Source organism: Onychomys torridus, chromosome 12 (assembly GCF_903995425.1).
Source record: "Onychomys torridus chromosome 12, mOncTor1.1, whole genome shotgun sequence".
Lineage (NCBI taxonomy): Eukaryota > Metazoa > Chordata > Mammalia > Rodentia > Cricetidae > Onychomys > Onychomys torridus.
Genome location: NC_050454.1, coordinates 12610652 through 12637646, shown reverse-complemented (window position 1 = coordinate 12637646; position 26995 = coordinate 12610652). Strand labels below are relative to the sequence as shown.

Below are 26995 nucleotides of genomic sequence, written 5' to 3'. Positions count from 1 at the left end.
AATTGAACTCAGGTCCTCTGGAAAAACAGCCAGTGCTTTTAACTGCTGAGCCCTCTCTCCTGCCCCTGGAAGGAAGATTTAAAGATAAAAACAGCAGAGAGAAAACTATTCAGATAAAAACCTAGATCCTACTACTTACTCCTTTATCCTATGAAGAGTCAAACTACATTAAAACTGCTTATATTTTATTCTGTTCACATGTCTGAGTGTTTTGCCTGCGTGAATGTATGTGTACCACATGTGTTTGGTACCCGCAGAGGCGGAATGAAGGCATCAGATCCCCTGAAATTGGAGTTACAGATGGTTGTGAACTGCCATGTGGGTGCTGGGAGATGAACAGGTCCTCTGGAAGAGCAGCTAGTGTTTTTAATTGCTGAGCTATCTCTCTAGCCTTTCTAAAACCTTTATTTAGTAAACTTCACCTTTGCTTAAATATGGATATGCATGTGTGTGCATGCAAGTATGTATGTGTGTGCATATATGTGTGTGTATTTAAGTAAAATATTTGTTTTCTTCAGTTGAACCAAATTTTATCAGTCTTTAAGCATAAAGTTAATAGTAAGATTGTTTTATTATATAATCCAGTCTAGTATTCATTTATATGAGTGTCATGAAGTACAAGAAAAACATGTGAATGACAACACAAACTTTGATATGACTCTCGTTGCCTGATCAGTAGATGATGCTAAATTTGATATAAGCACGTGTCTGCGTTTGGCCTCCTTAAATTATCTTCCTTTGATAGACACAAGTAGGTGTTTTATATTTTCAGTTAGTTTTGTAATTCCATGTGTGGTCCTTTTTGTTTCAGGCCAGGAGAATGGATACTGCTGTCTTGTTCATTATGTCCCATATTTGTTCCTCCTTTATGATTTATTTATCTTAAAGAATTGTGTTAGGTTCTTTTGGATGCAGAAAACAGAAAAAGAGCTCGTCTCAACTAGGGGTGGTGGTAGGGATGTATATTAATGTGTATCTTAGTTGTTTAACTATTTTGGAGAATGCAACATGCTTTAGGAACTAGAATGAGCTTTTGCAGCTCTAATGAGTTGGGATATAATGAATTTCAGGATTATTCTAGGGAAGCTATTTGAATGTTCAATGCTATTATATGGAAATGGAATTAGAATAAAGTGGCCCACATCCAAATTCCTCAGACATACATCCTAGCAGGTGGCTGAAGCAGGATTTGATAAGCTACAAGAGAGTAAATGGTATGCACCAAATGTGCACTTCAGAATTGACCTAAGCAGTGATAGTTGTAGTTATTCATCTTACTCCTTGCTGTTTTGCCTTAATATCCCCCCCCCTTGGGTGTCATATGGCTCATCTGGCCTCCAACTCACTGTGTAACTCCTGAACCCCTTTCCTTTCCTCTACCTCCCAGGTGCTGGGATTTCCAGTTTGCACCACTATGCCTAGCATGAATTATATCTTTCTAGATCTCTGTTGGCTAATGCTTCTGTTTTAGTTTGATGATTTAGCTACATGTACATTTCTAAGTTATTTCCCTCAGTACTTTCAGGTTTTTATTCCGTTACAGACTGGCACCCATGGTTGCTCTGGAGATATAAGACTTACTGCCTCTTTGTAACAGGGTCTCATGTTATATTCCAGGATGCCCTCAGATTCACAGGTGTGAGTCACTGTGCCCAGCTAAGAAATCTGGTGTGAATTTAGTAGTTGCTCATTGGTAGAGAACTGTTTGTTTGTTTGGGTTTTTTTCCTGGTCACTTTATCTTTGGTGGTCTATAGCTTCACTGCCATCTCCATAGTAGCAATAAAAACCTAGAGATTTTCAAGGAAAGCTGGTATTTTAACCTCAACAAACATGGCGTCATTCACTCTGCTTTTCCCTTTGTTTTGGGGGCTGAGCCTCGGTTTTGAAGAACTGCCAGAGGAGTATTCTTCTCTAGTGACCTATGTTTCTACAAGGGTGTCACACTCCAGCACGTGCTCCTATGTTTGACAGCGAGAGCACTTCAAGTTATCTTGAGGCTTTTTCTCTGCTCTTCATAGCGGTTTTTCTCCACACAGAGAGCATTTTCTAGAATCCTCTTGGAATCACTCTCCCTTGTTCATTTCCCTCTCATTATTTTATGTTTTGGGGAGGGGGGCAGGGTGCAGGTGTGGAGGTCAGAATTCTCTTCTACCACGTGGATCCTGGGGAAGCCAACTCAGATGGTTAGTCTTGGTGGTAAGTACCATTCATTACCTGCTGAGCTGTCTAGCTGTTTAGTTGTCTGATAAGTATTTTTGTATCCTCAGTACTCGGTTTCTCTGCTGACGCAATAAGCCATATCAAGCTGAATTAAAAGTCCAGGGTTAATGAGCCAAGCACTCTCTCGGGTGACTCTCAAGCCCCACAGAAGTGAGGGGGTGTGGAATACCATGGCAGATCTATGGACCAGAGCTTAAATATCCTGCAGGCTTGGTCTTGAGCAGCTCTGGGGGAGGGGCCGCTGCTTGGCAGGCTTTCAACTAATACTGCCCCCCCTTCCTCTTCTTCTTCTTCTTCTTCTTCTTTTTTTTTTTTTTTAGCTGAATTATCATTATGTGATCCAGGCTGGTATTGAACATTTCTGCCTTAGCCTCCCAAATGCTGGGATTGTAGGCATGCACCATCGAAATCTGACAATCTAATGAGCTTAAAATTGTTGAATGGCTTCTTGAAGTAAAGTGCACATTTCTTAACAATCCTGTCTGTTGTGAAGTTTGTTTGGTTAGGTTTGGTTTGCTTTTTGAGATGGGGTCTTGGTTTGTAGTCAGCCCCAAACTCAAATTCCTCATCTTACCTCAGCCCCCCAAGTGCTGGAATTGCAGGTTTTTCCATTTTATCTGTTGTACTCCAATGCACCCTAATATACCCATCCTGCACCAAACTGCAGCTACACAGATCTTATATTTTCATTTGTGAGCCTAACTTTTAATGGCTGAGTCAGCTCTCCATCCCTACATGGAGCTGAGGCCTGAACCCAGGGCCTTGCTCTTGCTAATCAAGCGCTCTACCACTGAGCTCAATCCCCAACTCTATGTGGGTCTTCTTAACTGACCTTGGCATTCCCTTTCCTTCCTGCCTGTAATCCTTTCCTCTATGTGTTTCTGACTCTTTCTGTTTTCACTTTAAATATCACTTTCTCTGTCCAAAGTAATCTCCCTCAGTTTTTTCCTTGAAATATATCAATGCTTTGATTATTGTTTTCATTATTTACAAACTTTACAAAAAATACGTAAAGGGTATCCATCCTTGAATCTCTGGTACCTAAAGTTGTCTTTTATAGGCATTAGACACTGACATAATTGTAGAATAAGAATACATAGATTAACTCCTCCGTTGATAAAGTACAGAGGTATTTGTTTGCAAAGACGGAAGACCTTGTTTATCAGCATAATCTGGTTTACTTAAGTAGTGAATGGATAAATTCTCAGAAACAAAGATCCTGTATACACAGACATGTATGGATCAGATGTCCTCTGTCAGCATCCTCAGTAGGTAAAACGTTACAGCAGACAATGCAGAATGCTGAATTAAATATAAAGGACAAGTTTTCTCTAATCCCAAAACGACTTCTCGCCCGCCCCGCTCCAGCAAATGACTGGACTACGGTTCCCAGCAGCCCTGTGAGGGCCCGCCCCTCGGGAATGACGCCACGGGTGGGGCGGGTCCGGTAGCCCCGCCCCTCGCCCTGCCACCGCCCTCCCCCAGGGTTGTGGCCACGCGCAGCGGCAGCGGTTGTTCCGCTTCCCCTCCGGCCCGGGCCGTCGCCATTGCCGAAGGCTCCTGCCCTCCCCTCCCTGGCCCGCGGGGCTCCGCGCCTCACGGCCTCGGTAGCGACGGCCGCGCCCCGAGCCGCTCCCCTCTGCCCTGCCCTCCTGCTTCTCCGCTGCCCAGCACAGCGTTCGCCCGCGTCGTCCCGGCAGCCCGTCCCGGGTCGGGCGGAGACCTTCCTTCCCTCTCTGGTAAGTGCGGACGCTCTCGCCCGGGCCGGGCCGCCGCCCTCCTCCCGCCTCCGCGGCCTGGGCCCAGCGGGCCGGGGACGAAGGCACCTGCGAGCGGGCCCCCGGCTCCGGGCGGTGGCTCATTGTCTGCGCCCGGGCTCTCCTCGGCTTCGGCCGAGAGGAAGCTTGCCGGGCTGCGGGCACCCCTCTCTGCCCGGCCCCAGCCCGGCCGCCCTCGCCCCTTTCTGCCCCGGCGGCGCTGCACCGGACGGCTCGGGTCTGTTCCTGGATGGTCCCTCCTTTACCAGCTGCGCTCGCTGCAGCCTTGGGGCTCCGGAATCCTGTCGCGAGCCCCTTAAGGTTCCGTCTGTAAGTTCTTCCTCATTCTCCACATCAGAAAGTTTTGCAGGGCTCCGGGACCCTCCGCTTAAGAAGAGAACTTAAGGCTCTTCTAGTTTTTGCTTGATCTCCAGCCAAGAGGTGAATATTTGCTTCTTAAGGTTAACTTGGGTTGAGGTTGGCTTTTCACCATGTTTGGCTGTCTGAAACTCGCGCGCCCTCCTCACTCACAAAAAACGTTGCGGCAAATAACTGAGAGAACTCAACCTTTTGATTAGTTCTTTAGAGATCAAGTCATCCAAGACAGAAGTGTGTAAAATAATGGCTGTTGTGGCTTGATGGGAGGTTCTCCCTATCCTTTATCTTAATTTAATAGGCATAGGTAGAGTGGGAGAGATTTGTTTCCTCTTTGATTTAAAAAACAAAACAAAACCAACTCCCATTGATAGCAGCCAGGTTCTTCTTTACAAGTGACCTGTCGATTTTCTGTCTTCTCATTTCTAACCATTTAAAGTCAACCAAACCGGTTAGGCCCAAACTTAGACGAACTGTGTTTTGGATGAAGGTTGTGCACGTCACGTTTTTCCCCTGCTGTTTGACTCTTCCGCTCATATAAGTAGGCAGGATATTGAAATAAATACACAAGAATTTGCTCTGGGGATTTTTTTTTTTTTTTGGTAGAGTTATCCAAAAGAATAGTAGAATAGTATGAATAAAATTAGGTTGGGATGAAGGCAGTGAATAGCAATTTTTAAAGCAGGTTAGGGCATGTCAACTCTGCCAGAAGCTCTGTGGCATTTGTAGAACATTCTTACCCATCTCTACCTCACCTCTTAAGTCAGGGTGTGTGTGTGTGTGTGTGTGTGTGTGTGTGTGTGTGTGTGTGTGTGTAAGGGAAAGCCCTTTTCATGTGCTTTTATACCCATCCTCTGCCTTTTTTCTAGACAGGGCCTCATTCCTGCTCAGGCTGGCCTGACACTTCCTAGGAGGCTCAGCCTTATGTGCTGGGCTTACACGTGTGAACTAACCTATTTGGCAGCATCTGCTTTTAAACCTTTCTAGAGATTAATTAGCCAGAAACATTATTGTACATTTACATCATGGAAACTGAATTTCATGTTGCTTAGATAGCTAGGTAGGTAGGTAGATATTCGTTTTAAAGTAACTTTTGGATTTTGGTAAAAGAGGTTGACCTAGGGTTGGGGATTTAGCTCAGTAGAGGCCCTGGGTTCGATCCTCAGCTTAAAAAAAAAGAGGTTGACCTCCATTCAAAGTGTTCTGTTTTCACTACATAGTCTATCGTTACCTGTCCCTCTACCATGGGCTGTGGGACGTGGCTTAGTGCCAGTGCTGCCAGCCTTCCGTTCTGCCAGTTGTCTTTGGTTGAGATGTCAAGTGTCAGGGAAGGAAAAAGTACCTTGCGGTCAGCTTCTGGTTTTCCTCTTTGTTAACCCCTGTACTGGCTTGAGCCAAAGCCCTCCCTATGGTGCTAGGTAAGCACTCTGTCACTGAGCTACAACCCCAGCCCTCTTTGACTTTTGAGACAGTCTGGAACTCTGTGTGTTCTTCCTGTCTCAACCTCCCTGTATCTGGGGTTACAAACCTGCACCAGCAGAATGGCTCAGTTCTTTCCCAAAGCAGCTGTCCGTCTGTCTTTTAAGATTGGCTCTTTGCATGTTACCCAGGCTTGTTGCAAACTCCGGGCTCAGGCATTCATCTTGCATCAGGCTTCTAGTAACTGAGATTACAGGTGTGCACCATTGTGGTCGGCAAGCAGACTTTTAAAAAAAAGTATTCTTGGATATTTCACTTCTCTTGGGGTCGTGATTTCAAGTTTACCATCAGAGAAAAAGAAATTAATTCTTCTGGACCTTGTGTTATATGATACCAATACTGCCAACCTAAATTCATGAAGTATAGTTTTTAGTTGATGTATGTCTGCCAAAGGAGTGGGGCTTCTCATATTTCTTTGATCTTTATCATAGGCAGGTTTCCAAGTAGAAATGATTAGGGGTAGTTTATATTTCAGTTCAATTACTCAGAACTCAAGAGCTTGTATAAGTAGCCAAGTATAAAGCAAGTAGGTATGGTTACTATCATCATCATTATTGATTATTACAGTAATAATGTTCAGTATACATTTCTTTTGGCTTTCTGAGATTTCTGTTTTTGGTTTAAATTGGACTGTGGTTCAAGTCTTGAGACTAGATCAGGTTCCCACATACACACACACACTCCCACTCAAATGCTTCTAGTTACAGAATTAACTGATTCTTGTCTAATGAGGAGGTTGTTACTTGTAAATTGTGTTTCTGAGTTCTTGTATTTTTTTAAAAAATATTCATTGATGTTTTGTCTGTATGTATGTCTGTGTGAGTGTGTCAGAAGTCCTGGAACTGGAGTTACAGATGAGCTGCCATGTGAGTGCTGGGAATTGAACCTGGGTCTTCTGGAAGAGCAGCTAGTGCTCTTAACCGTTGAACCATCTCTCCAGCTCTCCTCTTTTTTTTTTTTTTTTTTTTTTTTTTAATTTGCATTTTCAAGACAGCATTTCTCAGTGTTACAGCTCTGACTGTCCTGGAACTCACTCTGCAGACTAGGCTGGCCTGAAACTCACAGAGATCTGCCTGGCTCTGCCTCCCTGAGTGCTGGGATTAAAGTCAGGGACACCACCACCTGGCTCCTTTTATTTTGTAAGGAATTGTTTTTTATGTGGATGTGTGTTTTGCCTGCATGTGTGTATATGCAGCACATGGACACCAATGAAGGCCAGTAGGGAGCGTCAGACCCCTGGAACTGCAGTTACAGACAGTTGGGAGCTGCCATGTGAGTGACAATCAAACACCAGTCCTCTGGGAGAGCACTCTGTGCTTTTAACTGCTGAGCCATCTCTCAGGTCCCCCATTACTAACAGTTTCATTTAATAAGAAGCTCGAAGGAAGCAAATATTCAGGGTGTGTATTTTAGTTAATTTAAATTATTTTGTTTAGTGCTTCTGGGACAGGGTCTCCATACGTAGTGTGGCTGTCCTTGAACTTCTGATGATCGATCCGCTCTCTGAGCCATCCAGGTGCTTGGATTATACCTTTAAAAATCTAGGTACCTGTTTACCTTGATTTTTAAATGGGGCGGGGTGGGGGCGGGGAGGACCCTTGTGTGTTGATTTTCATATCAATGCACACAGTGTTACCTCGGCTTCATAACGGTGAGGAGTTACTGCATTATGTGGTCCTCTTACTACCTGTGCTCACTGTAGTGTTGTAGATCTGAGTGGGAGAGCCTTAACCAGAGTCCCTGTCGTGTAGTTTTGCACATGTGCATGTTCATGTGCTTTCTCTAAGAGGACCGAATTTTTTTAAAAAAAATAAAGTAATAAACATTTTTTATTTTATTTCGTTCTTTGTGTGTTGTGGGGAGGGACATGTGAAGGTCAGATGGCAACCTGTGGGAGCCGGCTCTCTCCTTACAGTGGGTTGTATTGAACTTAGGTCATCAGTCCTGGCAGCGGGCACCATTTACCCACTGAAGCCATTTTCCCAACCAAGAGGATTTTTTTTTTTTTTTTTTTTGGTTTGGTTTTTCCAGGCAGGGTTTCTCTGGAACTCGCTCTGTAGACCAGGCTGGCCTCAAATTCACAGAGATCCACCTGTCTGTACCTGCTGGGATTAAAGGTGTGTGCCATCACTGCCTGGCTTGATTTTAAATGTGCATTGTAAGGTGTTTGTTTCTGTTTTGTGGCAGTGAGGTAAGGGGAGATGCTCTCAGATGTCTTTCTTTTGCTGTGGTGCTCACACTGGCTTAGAATGCATCAGCCTCTCTTGGTGCCTGGACTCCAGACCTATGCTGGTACCACACTTGAGTGCATTGCACGGTGGTTCGTAGTGGGTTGTTAGGTCCTGGGGGTTAAACTCTAAGGTAGTTTAAGTTTGGTTGCCTTTACCTATGAGCTATCCTTGCCCACCTCGGTCTACATTTTGATAGCTGGTAAACTGACCTCTAAAAAGCTTTCACCAATGTGAGTTTCCTTCTCTGTCCTCCTTTATATTCATTTTACCTCTGTTGTAAAATCTTGCCTATTACACTTTTACCAAAAAAATCTATATTTTATTTTGAACTTTTAATAATAATTATTTACCTATGTATATATTTGTGTGTGGTTTGAATGGAAGTGCCCCCCATGGTTTTGAATGCCTTTTTTTTTCTTCATTTCTTTGACCCAGATCTTCAAACAAGTGGATAGGCAATAAGTATGTGTTTGTTAAGTAAATGTCAATTTCTTATATATATATATATATATATATATATATATTTTTTTTTTTTTTTTTAAAGCATGCACCACCACCACCTGGCTTTCTTGTGAACCTTTTTTTTTTTTTTTTTTTTAAGATTTATTTATTTATTATGTATACAGAAGAGGGTGCCAGATCTCTTTACAGATGGTTGTGAGTCACCATGTGGGTGCTGGGAATTGAACTCAGGACCTCTAGAAGAGCAGTCAGTGTGCTCTTATCCTCTGAGCCATCTCTCCAGCCCCCAATTTCTTATATTTTTAATTATTTTAAAATTTAATTTAGTAGACTTTATAAAGCAATTTTAGGTGCACAGCAAAATGGAGCAGAAAGTATAGAGTTCTTAAAGTTTCCCCACTACCAGTAACTGTACTAGTAAGTAGGTCTTTGATATACTTAGGATGGACCAGCAGTGACATGTTAGTATTACCCAGAGTTCAAGCTTATGTTAAAGTTTACTTGTTACATGTTGTATGGGTTTTCACAAACATATAATAATGTGTTGAAGAAATAAATACACACAATCATTTTATACACAATCAAATTTTTGTGCTGGCCAGACATGGTGGTGGAGGTCTTTAATTCTGGCACTTGGGAGGCAGAGGCAGGCCTGGTCTACACAGTGAGTTCCAATGTAGCCAGGGGCACACATAATAACCCTGTCTCAAAAATTATAAAACAAACCAAAAAACATTGTCTGTTCTTCTATTCATTTCTCTTTCCCTGAGCCGGTAGCAGGGAACTGAACTTGGGCCCTCTGAGAAACTACGAAGCCCTCCTACTGAGTCACCTCTTGGTTCTGTCTGCCATGTCCCTGCTTCCCAGCCCACTGATCCATCGGTGCATGCCACACACAGCGGCTGGCTTTGGTGGTTCTGGGGATCAAACCCAGGTCGTCATCAGGTTTGCATGGCAAGTGCTTTTACGTACTGAGCTATCTTCTCAGCCCAGGACTTTATTTTTCCATTTTGTCATTGTGGTATAAAATCTACCTGAGGATGCTTACCATCTGTAACGGTCTCTAGGTTTACAGTGCTGGGCATCATTCACCACTGTCACACCACTCTGTAGCTCTTCATCTTAGGAAACGGAAAGTCTGTGCCTGCTAACGAGTCACTCCTTGCTTTACTTCCAGTCTCCATGTTCTTGACTACTTATGTAAGTTCATTTACCTTTGGTTTATCTCACCTAGCCTGATAGATACGCTCAGTGTTCATCCATGCTGGAGCATGTGTTAGTGTGCCCTTCAGTGTTCATCCATGTTGGAGCATGTTTTAGTGTGCCCTTCAGTATTCATGTTGGAGCATGGGTTAGTGTGCCCTTCAGTGTTCATCCATGTTGGAGCATGTTTTAGTGTGCCCTTCAGTGTTCATCCATGTTGGAGCATGTGTTAGTGTGCCCTTCCTTTTATGCTTGATAAAAGGAAGTTGATACATACTTCATTCTGTGTATGCACCACATTTTGCTTAACCAAAAGAGCCAAAGACCATTTGAGTGGTGCAATATGGATATCAATATATGTACGATATTTCTTCAAAACATGCTGGCTTGTCTAGCAACTACTTTTACTTTTTTGAGGAGCCACTGAACCGTTTTCCATGGTGGCTGTATTGTTCTACATTTCTACCAGCAGCAGTCTTCAGTTTCTCCATCCTTGCCAGGTCTTCATTTTATGTTTTTTGTTTTGTTTTAACAGCAGCCATCTTACTGTGTATGAAGTATCTAATTGTTGTTTTGATTTACATTTTTATAATTATTGGCGACATTGAACGTCTTTTCATGTGTTTGTTGTCATTTATATGTCTTACAATGTCAGCTAAGCTTTTACAAGTCAGTTTTTCTGAGGAATAACTTTTCTGCTGATGGGGTAAATTTAAGGAGCTGGTTTGTGGCAGTGATATATTTAGTTGCATGAGAAACTTCAGTACTGTTTTTCTAATTGTTTTTTCTCGAAACAGGGTTTCTCCATGTAGTTTTGGTGCCTGTCCTGGATCTCACTCTGTAGATTAAAGGTGTGTGCCACCACCACCTGACTATTTTTCAATTCTTAATAGGGTCGTTCATTTTCCTGTTGCTGGGTTATGAGTTCTTTGTATGTATTTCATGTAGTAGTCTTTTATATCAGGAACGTTTTTTTGTGAGTGACTCTCCTTGTCTGTAGCTTGGCTTCTCATTCTCCTAACTAATGACTTTGTGTTCTGATATCAGATTGTTTGGTGACTGAGTTCTGCACTGGTTGATCTTTTCTACAGATTGTGTTATCAGTAAAATAATTGTCCTATTCAGTATTTTTTCATGACATGTTTAATTTTGGTATATCTGTGATGGGGCACAGGTGCATCAGAGGACAGACTTCTTGCAGAGATCTCCCCATGCAGGTTCAATGGATGGATTCAGGTTGTCAGGCTTGGCAGCAGGGGCCTTACCCACCTCACCAGTCTCTCTGTTTTCTGTTTGAGAAGGAATCTCCTGCAGCCCAATCTGATCTTGAACTCACTGTAGCTGAGGATGAGCTTGAACTCTGATCCTCCTGCCTAACTCCTTACACCTCCCTAAGTTCTGGGACAACTGGCGTTACAGGTGGTGTGCTGTTCTGCCTAATTATCTTAGGTCTTAATATATTGTCTGTGTCTTTTTGTTTAAGCTTTGTTTTCCTTTCCAGTTTGGTTTTGTTCTCTCTTTTAATTCACCTGTAGTCTGGTGTGGTAGCACACAGGCCTATAATGCCAGTACTTGGGAGGCTGAAGCAAGAGGATAGAAAGTTGGAACCTAGTTACATACTCATAAGAAAGACCTGCGTACAATTTATTTTTGTTTTGAAAATGGGTGTTTAAAAGTTTTGTTTTATTGTATAGATGATAATAAATGATTGCTTTCTGATGTTTATTTTGCTTAATGATTGCTTTGTACTATGAAGTAACTATCTTAACATTTTTGCTTTCATTTTTTATGATACAAAAATAGTTTATTACAAGGTGTGTGCGGTGGCTCATGCTTCTAATTCCAGCACTCTGGAGACCGAGGCAGGAGGATCTCTGAGTTTGAGACCATCCTGGCCTATGAGTTCCGTATCAGCCAGGGCTACATAGTATACCCTATCTAAAAGAAAAAAAGTTGCAAAGTAAATGCAACCAAAACATCTAATAATTTATATTGTCACCAGTGCTAACTCCAGACTCCTGTGCCTTCCTTTCCTGTTAGAATTGGTGTGTGTGTGTAGGGGGGGTGCTGTTCTTTGGTTCCCCAGTTCTGGGAGTAAGGAGCACCCTCAGTGCGTGAACCATGTTGCCATCTGTTTTTACCCTTTGCTCTTTTGAGAGGCCCACCACCCAGCTCCCTAATAAATCACACACAGAAGCTTAAAGTGCTGGGATTAAAGGTGTGCACTACCACTGCCCAGCTTTTCTTTCCTCCTCCTCATCCTTTTATTTTTTAAAAAATAATTTACTTAAGTTTATGTGCATTGATGTGAGAGTGTCAGATTTCCTGGAACTGTAGTTACAGACAGTTGTGAGCTGCCATGTGGGTGCTGGGAATTGAACCCGGATCCTCTGGAAGGGCAGCCAGTGCTCTTAACACTGAGCCATCTCTCCAGCCCCTTTTCTTTCCTTTCTTATTCTGTGTCTAGATGTTTGGCTAGGTGGCTGGCCCCTGGAGACCTCCTCTCCTTTTCTTGCTCCTTTCCTCCTCCCAGATTTTTCCTATATATTCCCTCTGCCTGGCAAACCCATCTGTCCTTTCTCCTGCCTTGCTATTGGCTGTTCTGCTCTTTATTAGGCCAATCAGATGTTTTAGACAGGCACAGTAACACAGCTTCACAGAGTTAAACAACTGCAACATAAAGAATGCACCTCATCTTCACACTCCTGTGTGTATGTGTGTGTCAGAGAGAGTACCGTGGGCTCATGTGTGCTTTACATACATGTGGAGGCTGCAGGCTGACATGGGGGATCTTCTTGGTCTCTCTCTGCCTTACCCATAAGTCAGTCACAGCTGAACTCACAGCTAGCCAGTAGTAGTACCTTACTCTGTAAACTAGTTTGTTCCTGGGGTCTTCCAGTGTGTCTGCCTGCTTGCTTCCCAACAGTCCCAGCAGCTCCACCTGGCATTTGTGTGAGTTCTAGGGATCTGGACTCGGGTCCTTATGTTTGCATACCACTTGAACCATTGAGCCATCTCTCCAGCCTTATTCTGGATTTTTAAGACATACTACACTCCAGGTTTATTAGCACAACCCTGCAGTCTCAGCACTCCCGAGACTGAAAAGAAAGAGGAAAGGGAAGACATATTGATACTTAGTCAGCTCAGCCTTGACCTTCATCCTTCAATGAAAAAATGCTTTGTTTTAGACTGTGTGGCATTACTTTGATAGGAAAGAAGCATGTTGTCCCAGTTTGCACCTCTTTGCTATTGAGTGGAGCTGTGCTTCTCATGTATTTACTGCCCTTTCTGCCCTCTGCTCTGTGTGTGTGTGTGTGTGTGTGTGTGTGTGTGTGTGTGTGTGTGTGGTGTTGTTGTTTCCTTTGCCATTTAGAGTTTGTGACCAAGCTTAAGGAAAACTAGATTTCTAATATTTAGTCCATTGTTTAGTCTATAGTAATCTTTGTTGCTTGCCTGTTGTCTTTCAGAGCATTTGAGCACAGCACTTCCTTGTTGGTCATGTTTTATTTTATAAGTATGGTGCTTAGTGTTGGTTAAATTGGCGCTGCTCATGGCTGGCCACCGCCTGTGGCGGCCTTGCTGGAGGAAATCATGAGCTATAGTTACCTTTTTAGAGCTTTATTGAGAGAGAGGGGGAGAGAAGGGGGTGGGGCAGAGAGAGACAGAGAGAGACCGTGTGGAGGGAAGAAAAAAGGGAGACACACAGAGGGCCCGCTCGCTTTTTAGGCTGGGCCGAATCCTAGGCTGATGACGTAATTAAGGACGAACCCTTACATCCCAGACTTTCACTTATTATTAAAAAAAAAAAAAAAAAAAAAAAGCAGGTAGATGGGAATAGGGGCGTCGCTCCTCTCAAAAACTGCTTCTAGCTGATTTTTGGGCGTGGGTTGGCTCTTGGAGAAGGGGAGTCTTGGCTGTGGCTAGGAACCTTCTGTCTGACAAGATGCTGGTGACACAGTAAAAAGCTTAGAGAGAAAAGAATCATTATTTTATGTTGGTAGGGGAGGCCGAGGAAAAAAGAAAAGTGTCACTGTGGATTACAGAATTTCTTTACACTTGCTGTTCCCTCTGAATACCTGGCAAATTCCTTCTTTAATTTCAAAAGGCAGGTGTGACTTCTGGCTAACAGTGCATAGAATCAGGAGCCTTTTCCCACCATGTCTCACTGGCCCCAGGTAGCCTTGCCTTGTTGCAGCAGGATGCTATTTTCCCATGGGGTGGCATCAAAACCAGGACTAAATCTTGGCCTTCTGGGATCTGGCAAATTTTGTACACTAAGTAAATATTTTAGTGTTTTGTTCTGTATTTGTTTGTTTATTTTGTTTTGTTTTGTTTTTTTGGCACAGGGTTTTTCTTTGTAGCTCTGGTTGCCCTGGAACTTTATAGATCAGACTGGCCTCAAACTCAGAGATCCACCTGCCTATGCCACCACCCAGCTGTTTTGTTTTTAAAACAGTCTTACCATATACTTCTCTCTAGTCTGGAACTCTTTTAGACTAGGAACTGGCCTTGAACTCTCTAAGATCCACCTGCCTCTGTGCTAGTATTAAAGACATAAGCCACTATGACCAGCTTAAATAAATATTTGAATGAATGAATGAACAAACGAATGAATGAATGAATAGAGAACCAATAGGAATCTTTATTCTCCAGTAGTGTCATTTAACTTCTAGTGCAAAAATATTAAAAAAAATAGGTTATTTCTGGAAAGTAGGATAATGAGTATTCTTTATTTCAGACTCTATCCTGGGTTGAGAAGGGTTATTTTTGGACAGGTTATTAAGCTATTTTAAAATAGGCTTAAGAGAGAATTAAGAGAGGGGTCCTCAGGAAGACTTGCCTCAGGACATGTGTGTGGTTTCTAAGAGCATTGTAGGGTTTGGGATTTTGTAATGAATGGCCATAAACTGCTTTTATTTTGAGAATAAAACACTACTAAAACTAACCCCTCACAAATTTGTAGTGGTTTCCTGTTGCCCAGGAACTGCAGATGTAGCTGTATTTCCTACCACCTGCAGTGTGCCCTCTGACCTTACTATCTTGGGAGTTAGATCACTCCTGTTCCTCTTGCCCAAATCTACCTTCTGCTGAGTGCTGCTTGGATGAGTAAGTTCAGAGCATTTAACGGCCTGGTTTTGTCTTGAGCATGACGTGGTAAAAGTGTGAGGCTCCCAGACCTGTTTGGTTAATTATTAGCATCAAGATAAATGAAAAGTTTTATTGTCTTGGTTTTCTAGAACATGACCTTAAAGAATAGTAATATATCTTCTAATACCAGGATCTTTGTCATCCTAAAGACCCAAAAAGCCCATTATTCAACTTTAATACCAGTGAACATAAAAATCCTTTCATCCATATTCACTGCACAGCTAATTAAATTTTTTTATTATTTTTTGTGTGTGAATGTATGTATGTATGCATGCTTGAGGGCACACATGTCATGGTGCTCATAAATGTCAGTGGGAGTCAGTGCTCTCCTACCGAGTGGGTCTTGGAAGTTGAACTCAGGTTGTCAGACTTGATACACAGGTGCTTTCACTGGCTTGAGCCATCGGCCAGCCCAGCAGATACTGTCCATTACTACTGTGGGCTAGGGACAGTGTTCAATCTGAGTGAACTATCCTGGTAATCAGATGACTCACTTGTGGGCTGTATAAGTGGGTAGGGAAGGAACATTCATTCACATTCATAGTGAGTATTAAGTTAGAAGAAAATTAATGCCGTGAGCATAGTGACAGTTAGGCTGATCCTTAGAATGGGTAGCACTGAGGTAGAGAAAATAAGGTGATCCTGGTTTGCCCTGAGACCTCCTGGTTTTAGCACTGAGAAGTCCTGTGGCCCAGGAACTCCCTTGGTTCTGGGGGGAGGGAATGGTTAGTCACCAAGCAGAAAGCCTTTTTGGGGAGGTCATGTGTGATTGTTTGAGGTGGCTGGTAGAAAAACTAAAGATGGATATACAAAAAAGCTCAGAGAGAGAAACTGAAATGATGTGTGTTCTGGATAAAGTGGCCTGGTCCAGAAGGTATCATTGGGCTTTATCAAGGCAAATTTTATACAGTGAACCAATACCTTGTGATATTTCAAAAGTTACTAACTGCCTTGTGAGGGATAGACTCTGGGAATCTGAGAGTGAAAAGTAATCTTGGAGTAATTGGTAGCAGTGATTAAATCATAGGCTAGAGTGATTTGAGAAATCTGTTTTGGAAGGTGTGGAGAGTTTGGGAATTGAAAATTAGAGCAAGATATGAAAACTTAATGGTTTTTTAAAATCATCTTCTAAAATCTTAATTTCTTAAAAATGGAAAAACCTAAATTGTTTTAACTTTATTTTATGTTCATTGGTGTGAAGGTGTCAGATCCCCTGGAACTGGAGTTACAGACAGCTGTGAGCTGTCATGTGGGTTCTGGGAATTGAACCTGGATCTTTGGAAGAGCAGCCAGTGCTCTTCACCTCTGACCCATCTCTCCAGCCCCTAAATATTTTTACTTTAATTATTTTTGTCACTAAGTGGAATTTTTACTAGAAGAATAAATCTAGATAAACAGTGCCTGTCACCTCCCCCCCACACACACACTGTACAAAGAACTTTGACAGCCTGGCATGGTAGTCACTACTGTAGTCCTAGGACTTGGGAAGCAGAGGCAGGTGAATCTCTGTGAGTTCGAGGCCAGCCAGAGGGACAACTTGAGATCTTGTCTCAAAAAACAAAAACAAAGCAACAGTGACATAAAATGCAGAAGGATGAAATCATGAAAATGACTCTTTCCCAGAATATAACAGAATCTGTAAATGGTATTGTTGCTTTCTAAAGCTGGTGTACTCAAAAGCTGGGTGATACACCACTGGTGCTCCCATTTCATTATTCAAATCACTTTTAGAACTTTTTAAATTGTTCTAGAAACACCTGATATGTTCTGCAGAGCCTGGTTATTTTTTTTCATAAATTAAAAAGAATTTTTATTTTATATGTATGGGTGTTGTGACTGCATGGATGTCTGTGCACTGTGTATTGCTGGGTCCATGGAGGTCAGAAGAGGGGGCATGTGGTACCCTTGAAGTGGAGTTATTCATATGGATGCTGGGACTTGAACCAGCTGCTCTGGGACAGCAACCAGTGTTCTTATCCTCTGAGCCATCTCTAGCACTCTGTGTGTGTGTGTGTGTGTGTGTGTGTGTGTGTGTGTGTGTATGTCGGAGGGGGGGGGTTGAGACAGGGTTTCTCTGTGTAGACATGACTGTCCGGGAACTCACTCTGTATACTGGCCTTTAACTCAGAGAGATATGCCTGCCTCTGCCTTGAAGTGCTGGGATTAAAGTCATGCACTACCACACCTGGCTAATTTTTTTTCTATAAACAAAATTATAAGAGCTGTGGCAGCATCATTATGTAAAGCTGCCCTTTCCTATTATACCTACCATTTGGCGATATTCTATCCAATTAAACTCACAATGTAATAACCATTTCAGAACCAGTAGAATGATCATAGTGAGGAAAAAAACAAACAAACCAACACTGTGGCGCTAGAGAGTTGGCTCAGCAGTTAAAAGCACTTATTATTCTTGCAGAGGACTGGGGTTCAATTCCCAACACTCACATGGTAGCTTACAACCTTCTTAACTCCAGCCCCAGAGGATCCAATGCCCTCTTCTAACCTCTGAAGGCACCAGGGACATATGTGGTACACAGACATACATGCAAACAAAACACTCATGCACATAAAATACTAAAATAAATCAGGCAAGGTGGTGCACACTTTTAATCCCAGCAGTTGGGAGGCAGAAGCAGGTGGATCTCTATGAGTGTGAGGCCAGCCTGGTTTATGTAGTGAGTTCCAGGAACAGGTACCAGCAGACTCCTACCATTGTTTTGCCTCGTGTTATCTTTCAAACTTGTGTAGCTGAGATTGGCCTTTAGTTCTGATCCCCCTGCCTCCACTTCCCAAATGCCAGTCATGTGCCACCACTACTGGCTTGGTTAGTCTTCTTAATTCTTGCCAGGATAAAGTGGTATCTGCTGGTGGCCTTATTTACATTGCTACAGTATCTGAGGTTGGCCATAGTCACATGCTATTTGATTATTATTTATTAGATTCTTTTTAAGATTTATTATAATAGGGGTTGGGGATTTAGTTCAGTGGTAGAGTACTTGCCTAGCAAACACAAGGCCCTGGGTTCGATCCTCAGCTCCACAAAAAAAAAAAAAAAAAGATTTATTATAATAATCACTGGTTCAGAAAGGATGATATATACCACCATCCTCCTGATATGGGGTAGTTTTCTTGGCCCCCATTATTATATGCTTTATCTGTATGCATGAGTTCCTACATGTATGTGTGAGTACCATGTGTATGCCTGATGACTCAGAAGGTCAGAAGAGGTATTGGATCTCACAGGTAGTCCTGAGCTGCCAGGTGGGTGCTGAGAGTCAAACCCAGTTTTCTGCAAGTGTTCTTAACTGATGAGCCATCTCTATAGCCCTGTTTATTGGATTCTTTGTCTTTTCATTTCTTTATCCAAAGTATATTTTAAAAATGGTTCTTTTAATATCAGCCAGTTTCCTGCTTTGGTTCTCTTGTGTAGACTGTAGACCTATTTACTAGGACATGCTCTCTGTGTCTTATACAGTCTCCTATGTAAAGGTGTTGTGTAATCATTTAAGGGATTTGGACTTTCATATTTAGTCTTTAGTTTGAAGTATTTTTGATGTTATGTCTATAAAATAAAGTAGAGCTGTTTCTTTGCCTGGATCCCTCTAAGCAGAAGGTGAGGCCAAGGGCTTATATAACTATACCTTATTTGGAAGTACATTTCCAGAGAACAGAAGTGTGAGGAAAGGGAAGTGAAGCCTGGAAAGAGTAGTAAGTAGCCAAAGGGAAGTGTAACCATTGGCTCATTGCATTGTCCCATCCAACACGGGCTGAGAAAGAGGAGTGACCCACCCACAGTTAATCCCCCGTGCCACCAGATTGCATATGTAAGGGTACCACATAACATGGCAGTGTGGCGAAGTGTTAGCATGTTGTACCTGAATGAAAAAGTTGACCTCAACAAAAAGCTGTTTGCTGGGGTAGTAGTAGTGTGAGAAGATGTGCCCAGAGGATCCGAAAAGCTGCAAGTAATGCTGTATCAGAAACTAATTTTGCAATGTAAAATGTTTTCCTATTAGGGTGAGCTAAATGTATAATTATATATCCATATAATTATTCTTCCAAAGCATCCTTACTGTTCCCTGGGCTTTTGGTCTTCGGTATATATTTTAGAATTGATGTTCTATTGTTTCACAAAGGCTTCTTGGAATTGATGATGATTGTAATGAATCTATAGATCAGTTTGAAGAAAGTCTGCATCTTTACAATTTTGAGTAAATTCATAAACATCAATATCTTTCTCCATTTAGGGCTTCCCTGTCTTTCAGTACATTCCCCCCCTTTTATACATGGTGTAAGTCCACAGTTTCCAAGCCATGCCAAGACTCTGGCACCCCACTAAGTTCATAAGTACCATGGAGTATTTTTAGACTTTAGAGTTAGTGAACAAAAATCTATTGGACTCAGCAGGTTTCTTGTTCTAGGAAGACTAGCTTCAACATTGGGTCATGTTCTAGTTGATGTCTGCATAGTGAAATAGCTGTTGAGATGGAAGGATGGTAGTGTGGAGTAAGAAAGTGAGGGTGGATGGTGTCAGACAGTGCCAGTGCCCACTAAACGTGTTACCCGTTCAGAAATACAGTAACTCAGAACAAAACAACGTATTGGTCTTTTTTCAACTTACATGTGATGCTTATTCAAGTACGTACTGCCTTTTTTTGTTTTGTTTTCGAGACAGGATTTCTCTGTATAACTGCCCTGACTGTCCTGCAACTCACTCTGTAGACCAGGCTGGCCTCAAATTCACAGACCTGCTTTTGCCTCCTGAGTGCTGGGATTAAAGGTGTGTGCCACCACCACTTACCTAGATACTACTTTTTTAAGACATGGATGCCAATGAAATTGTTTTAACCAGTTCACTAAAGAGATGAAGTGATTGGACATTTCTTTTGGCCTATGGGCACCTTGAAATAATTAGTCCAAGATAAAAGGGATACTATGAAATGAGAATGTGGCCTAGGAACTTCCTGTTTTTAATGCTATTATGATGATCGTCTCTTTTAACCTTACTTGCATTTTATAGACTGTCATTTGTGATCAATAATACTTGTCTATTACAATAACAATAACAAAACATTGGAGACAAAAGAATTTGGTGATAAGAAATTTAGATGATGTGATAGTTAACATTGGTTGTGACCCTGACAGATTTAGAATAACCATGACAACAAACCTCTGGGCATGTCTGTGAGGGAGTGTCTAGATTAGGTGTATTGTGGGAAGAGCCACCCTAACACTGGACACCACCGTTCCATGGGCTGGGATCCCAGACTGAATAAAAAGTAGAAAGAAGCTGGAAACTAGCATTTTACTTCCCTGCCTCCTGAATGTAGCTGCAGTGTGGCCAGCAGCCTCATGTTCCCGTCACCATGCCTTCCCCACCATGATGGACTGTGCTCTCAAACTGTGAGCCAGAATAAGCCCTCCTTCTAAGTTTTTGTTACGTATTTTATTACAGCAGCAAGAAAAGTAGCTGGTGAAACTCCAAAATACTTTCCACATTTGCGGTCTCCCCACCCTACTCTGTGAAAGAATACACGATACATAGTGTTAGTCAGTTTACTTAGTGATTGGACAAAGAGTCTGAAGTACGGGTTGACTTTGTTTTCCAGATACGACTTGAACGGCAGCAGTTTGTTTAAATTGGCTAGCATTTATTTGAAAAGCATTTTCAGGTTTTATTGCCTGTGTAACACCTTGCTAGGTTCAAAGAAGATATGCCAGGCATGGTGTTACACGTGTGTGTGATCCCAGCACTCTGTAGGCTGAGGCAGGCAGATGGAAAGGTCAAATTCACCCTGGACTATGTAGGGAGCCTCTGCGTCCTTCCCCTGCAAACCTATAAAGTTAGTGTCTCCTCACAAAGAATAGAGTTCAGGAGAGGAAATGAGATACGTCATATTAGGTAATGATAGTGGCAGTGTCATCTAGCCAGTATGTTTAACACACAATGCAGAAAGTCCCTATTGTAGGTGTTATTGTCTGACTGTGTAAAGATGAGTTATCAGTCACTGCTCACAGTTGTATTGAGCCACACACATTTCAGTTCAGTACCCACATGGCAGCTCACAACCAACTGTCTGCAACTTCAGACTCGGGGATCTGATGCCTTCCTCTGACCTCCAAGCACCAGGCATGTATGTGATACACATGCATACATGCAGGCAAACACTCACACACAGAAAATAAATCTTAAAAAGTAGCTGTGGTCAAGCACACCTGTAATCCCAGCATTTGGAAGATAGAAGTTCACAGTTGCCAGCATGATGACATATGCCTTTAATCCCAGCACTTGACTTCGGGAACTGCATGGTCTCCAAAAAGCTAAGATCATCCTCCATAAATAGCAAATTTGAGGCCAGCCTGGGCTACATCAGACCTGTTGCCGAATGCATATATCCTTGGGTATTAGTTGATAGTTGTTAGGGCTCATTTCTCCTGAAAAGGCTTTGTATTGTTATTTTTTTGACTCTCCAGAGAACACTAACAAATGAAGCTATATCCCACAGGATGAGTGTAGACCATTACAATGCATTTAGAGCTGGGCGTGGTTGTTCATTCCTGTAAGTGGGTTTAGTCCTCCAGGAGGGTCACAAGTTCAAGGCCAGTTTTGGCTACAGAGCAAGCAAAGGCACAAGCCTGGTGAAGAGTTGGGATTTCTCAGTGGTTTCGTTTGCTCCCTTTCACTGTGCTGAGGCTCACTGGTGAAGGTTTTCTCATTCTTTTCTGCCCACTGAGATTTATTTTGATTTGTCCCTGTAGACTACAGCTTTTTAGCTCCTAGCTTTATGTGAAAGGGACTTCTATCAGAGTTTTCAAACTTAGGCAGGCTGGTTTGTTTCCTGTCCCTTCGGGCTCCCATCAAAGTAGCTTAGTGGGTTTAGTCAAACACCGTTGAGAATAAGTAGGCTAACAAATGGCTTGCTCTCGAGTAACTTTTTACTTTATGGACTCACTAGAATTATCTTTCATTTTATTTACTGGTATCATTTGTGCCCTAAACTTTAAAAAAAACTTTGGTTTTTACACTCATTTAATTTGTGTATGCATGTTGTCAGAGGACAACACTTGGGGGTGTAGATGCCCCTTCCACCCTGTGGATTCTGAGATAGAACCAGGCTGTCAGGCTTGGCAGAAAGTATCTTTGCTCACTGAGCCATCCCTCTGGCCCCGTGACTTGAGATCTTTTGATCAGTCACGCAGGCTTGTATTTCTCTGAACCGATGCAGTCTCGTTTCCCTTTGTTCTCCCTTCTTTGCTTTGGAGCTTTGCCGCCTTGGCCTGATGATCTGACTGCTGTTTTCATGGGGGCGGGGGAAGGTGCACTGCTTCCTCTCCAGGTTGGAGGCCTCTGTCTGTGTGTGGCAGCACCCGCAGGTAGTTTGGGTGTGTCTCCATCTATACTTATGCTCACAGAGGTTCTTAACGGTTGGGGTGCAATGGTATCAGCGTATGGGGAAATTGTTAGAGTTCTGGTCAGTTAAACATTAATGAGTTACTGAAAATATATAAAATTTAAGTAAAAATTTGAATCAGAATTCCACTTTACCATGTTTTCCAGTAATGCATTTTTCACTTGCTGTGCCGCGGTCAACCGCGGTAGATTATAATAAATTCATTTCCACTAGTTGGACTGACTGGTTCCAGACACCACCTCTTTATTTCTGCTGTGTATTTAGCTACCCCTGGTCTTCTTCAGTACACAATTGAGTAATTGTCTGTGTTTGAGGCTCGTCACAGTTATTAAACAATGGGCCTGTTAAAGAGTACAGTGTGTTTTGGGCACACTTTCTGTTTTGCCTACTTGTTTGTCACTGAAAAGTAGCAAAAAGTGAACAGATTGGAAAGTGGCACTACTTACTTGCTTTTTTTTTTTTTTCATGTCATTTTTGAGTAGTGGTAGAACAGAATATAGGGTACATTATCATTCTGTCTGTCTGTCTGTCTATTTACCTGTCTAGTTTTCGAGACAGGGTTTCTCTGTGTAGTTTTGGTGCCTGTCCTGGATCTTGCTCTGTAGACCAGGCTGGCCTCAAACTCACAGAGATCCACTTGGCTCTGCCTCCTGGGTACTGGTGGTGTGTGCCACTACCACACTGCATATTATCATTTTATCATGGAATTTGTTTGGCTTGGTTTGATTTTGAGACAGAGTCTTGTGTATCTCAGGCTGGCTTCAACTCCTTATGCAGCCAAGGATGACTTTGAACTTCTTGCCTCTGACCTCCCTGTGGTAGGATGCATGCACCCCCTTGTCTGGTTTTATACAGCGCTGGGGGTCGCACCCAGCCAGGGCTTCATGCACACCAAGCAAGCACTCTACCAACTAAGCTACATCTCCAATCCAATGAATTGTTTTTGTGTCTCTTGTTCTTGTCTAAAATATAAGATTAAAGAATTTTACCAAGACCTTATTAGGCACTTGCAGGCACTTACTTCTGTCAATAGAAACAGTGCACAGACAGCTGCTTTGTAGGAAAGAGTCTAAGGTCATAAGTCAGCTGTGAGGGGCAAGTACAAAGCTTTTCAGAGGTAATCCTGCTAAAATGGCATGCTTTCTCTGTGTCTAGTGAACTGCTGTGTGAGAAAATGACCACTACATTCAGGAAAGATAGCCTTCATCAGGAATAGAATGGTTGACGTGAGTCAGTCAGCATTCCTGTCTAAGATATGCAAAGCCCTTGCCCTTTGGACTGAGTGAAGTGTTGAGGAAGAAAATGACATAAATCATGACTAATTGTCACAGTTGTAATTCAATGCCAAAAGTCACCTAGTACTGTATGAGCAAAGAGAGAAGCACGAGGAAGGAGCGAGGCTATGTGGATTCGGCCCTAGTATTCCATCTGTGTGCAGGTTTTAGGTAAGGCTCTTCATTTTGGGTGGGTTCTTTCACTAATCAAATGTGGCAGATACTGTATGTCAGAGTCATGCACCAGAGCAAGTACATTTGTGACATACTCAGAAAGAAATAAAAGCTGTAAGATTCAGAGGGAAATAATAATGTCTGCATCTCAGTTATTCTCAAATTAGAGCTGCTTTTCTCCAAGTCCTAGCATTTGAGCTAAATTGAGAAGTAAAGATAATTTTAAATTTTATATGGCTGCAGTTGGCTTTTTATTGTAAGTAAAGGTTTCCTCACAAAAGATCAATATCCAATTACCATTCAAAATCTTGTTTACTGAGGAGTTATTTGGTTTCCTAACATACATACTTTTAAATCAGAATTTATGTAAGGTAGGGATCTTTTACTGCTGTAACCTACTGTTTTAATAAGATAAAAGAGAGCCAATGAGATGGCTCAGCTGCCTCTAAGCCTGATGACCCGAGTCTGATCCTCAGGACCCATACATTGAAAGGAGCAAATTCACTCACTCAAGATGTTCTCTGATCTACACGAACACCCCCCCCTCATGTGCACACAAAATAAATAAATAAATGAATAAATAAATAATTTGAAAGCAAAAATAGGGCTGGAGAGATGGTTCTGTAGGTGCAGCACTTGCCAAACTAATGTTAGGACCTGAGTTTGGATCCCCAGAACGCATGTAGAGCCAGGCATGGTAGCACACATTCCTGTCTTCCTGCAACAAGATGGGAGACAGAGACAGAATTCCCCAGGAGCTCATGAGCTAGATAGTCTGGCATGCACGGCAGTAAATGGGACACTGGCTCCACAGATGGTGGAAAGCAAGGGCTCATACCTGAAGTTGCCCTGTGACCTCCACATGCACACATATGCACACACACGCACACCCTTGGGAAGATGAAAATAAAGGAGACTGGAGAGGCAGCTTCAGCAGCTGTCTTCAAGAGGATTAAGTTCAGTTATTGGCACCTACTTCGAGTGGCTCGCAGACTCCAGGGTCTTCAGCACAAGGGGATCATACACCTACTTTTGGCCTCCTCAGATACCCACACACAGAATACACTCACACCTAACTATTTAAATATAAAAGACATACTTACTATATATCTATACTTGTATGTAAATGGCTAAAATTTTCACCAAGTTAGCTATGATATGTCATCTGTGTGTAACACAAGTTGCTAAATTGTCTTTTTATTAAAAACTTAGAGCCTGGCCGGGTGGTGGTAGCGCACGCCTTTAATCCCAGCACTCGGGAAGCAGAGGCAGGCGGATTTCTGTGAGTTCGAGGCCAGCCTGGGCTATCAAGCGAGATCCAGGAAAGGCGCAAAGCTACACAGAGAAACCCTGTTTCGCAAAAACCAAAAAAGAAAAAAAAAAAACCAAAAAACTAGAGCCTAATATTGGAGTGAATGCTCAAAGATCAGAGAGACAAAGAAACATGCCACCTCTTACCTCTAGGACTCCTCAGCCTGAAAAGCTTTCCTCAGCCCAAAGGCTTTAGTTCCTATCTCCTCACACCTTTACTACCTGTGTATCTGAGCAGGGCATTACAAGGTGACAGATGGAGTCTTGGCATTACAGCCACACTGATTCTTGGGCATGCTATACATTTAACTTTATCACTGTACTCAGATCATTCAGGTCCCATGTGTCAGATTTTCAGAGACTGACTCTTGCATCCATAACACACCAGTTGTTGTGCAAGTGTATATTATATTTGAGCCCTTGACTCCCCAGAATACCCTGTGCTTCCTTTTCCTTGCCTATCTCGTTAGTTCCCCCTGTCCCTTCAGACACTTGTATGTGTCACATGTAGTCCATATTTCCTTTTAGCATCTTCTTGGATGGCCATGCCTGTGCCATATTGTAGCTCTGGAATAGTTCTGTAGTGAGCACTGGCCTTCAAGTGCCTCTGTGACAAACTGACTTGGAGTCCGTTGGTAAAACCATCAGTGATAAACTGGGTCTTTTTTTTTTAAATTTATTTATTATTCTTTTATACACATTGGTGTCTTGCCTGCATGTGTGAGGGTGTCAGATCTTGGAGTTACAGAGTTAGCTGCCATGTGGGTGCTGGGAATTGAACTCAGGACCTCTGGAAGAGCAGCCAGTGCCCTTAAACACTGAGCCATCTCTCCAGCCCCATAACTGGGTCTTAACATAAGTTCTTGTCCTGGTTTTGGGAGAAACCTCCACGGTTATTTTCATATGGCTGGACCAGTTCACACTCCCACCAGTAATAATACTCAAGGGCTCCGTTTGGACTCTTGGGTAGCATTCATTGTTGCTTTCTTAATGACGGCCGCTCTAATTACTGGTATTGGACTCTCAGACGAGCTTTAATTTGCATTTCCCTGATGGTTTATTGAGGTTGGATGTTCTTTATTTGTTTATTGCTGTTTGTATTTCAGATTTATTTTGTGTGCAAGTGTTTGTGAATGCAGCAGTGCCAGAGGACGTGTTTGGAATTCAGTTTGCTTCCTGTCGCCTTGTAGGGGTCTGTCAAAATGTTGTCAGACCTGGATGCAAGCACCACCACCTACTGAGCCACCCCACTGCTCCTGGATTTTGGTTTTTGAGAACTGTTAATTTCATTAGCCCACTTATTAATCAGGCTGTTTGATTTCTTGTTATTTAGGTTTTTGGGGTTTTTTTAGTTGTTTGTATATTCTGTCAGGTATGTCCAACCTGCAGTTCATGGGCCACATGGGTAGAAAGAGACCCAAAACAAAAGTATTAAACTAGTTTAAATATTATGAGGGGTGTGTGTGTGTGTGTGTGTGTGTGTGTGTGTGTGTGTGTGTGTCTGTCTGTCTCTGTCTGTCTGTCTGTCTGTCTGTCCTGGAACTCACTCTGGAGACCAGGCTGGCCTCACAGAGATCCACCTGCCTCTGCCTCCCAAGTGTTGGGATTAAAGGTGTGTGCCACCACCACCTGGTTTATTTTTCCTATTTTTGTGAAAAGTGGCATTGGATTTTGATGATTGCCTTGAATCAATAGATTGCTTTTGGTAAGGTGGCCATTTTTATAATAGAATATAAATTATATTTATATTGCAGTCCATGATCAAGGAAAGTTGAGGCAGGAGCTTGACCAGGAGGAAAGCTGCTTGTTAACTTGTTCCCCATGGCTTGAGAAGCTTGCTTTCCTCTGGCCCAGGATCTACCGAGGAGGAACTGCCATCGTGGGCTGGGTCCTCCTCCCACATTAGTCTCAGCTAAGAAACCACCCACAGACCCGCCGCAGGCCA

General features: G+C 42.6%; 1 protein-coding gene across 1 annotated transcript in view; it reads left to right on the top strand.

The window, feature by feature from the left end:
• The first annotated feature begins 3678 nt into the window (after positions 1-3678).
• Positions 3679-26995, top strand: part of Pak2 (p21 (RAC1) activated kinase 2) — a 62455-nt gene continuing 39138 nt past the window's right edge. Inside the window, exon 1 of the mRNA XM_036203919.1 lies at positions 3679-3960. The gene's annotated coding sequence lies outside the window, so the exon portion shown is untranslated. The remainder of the gene's footprint in view (positions 3961-26995) is intronic.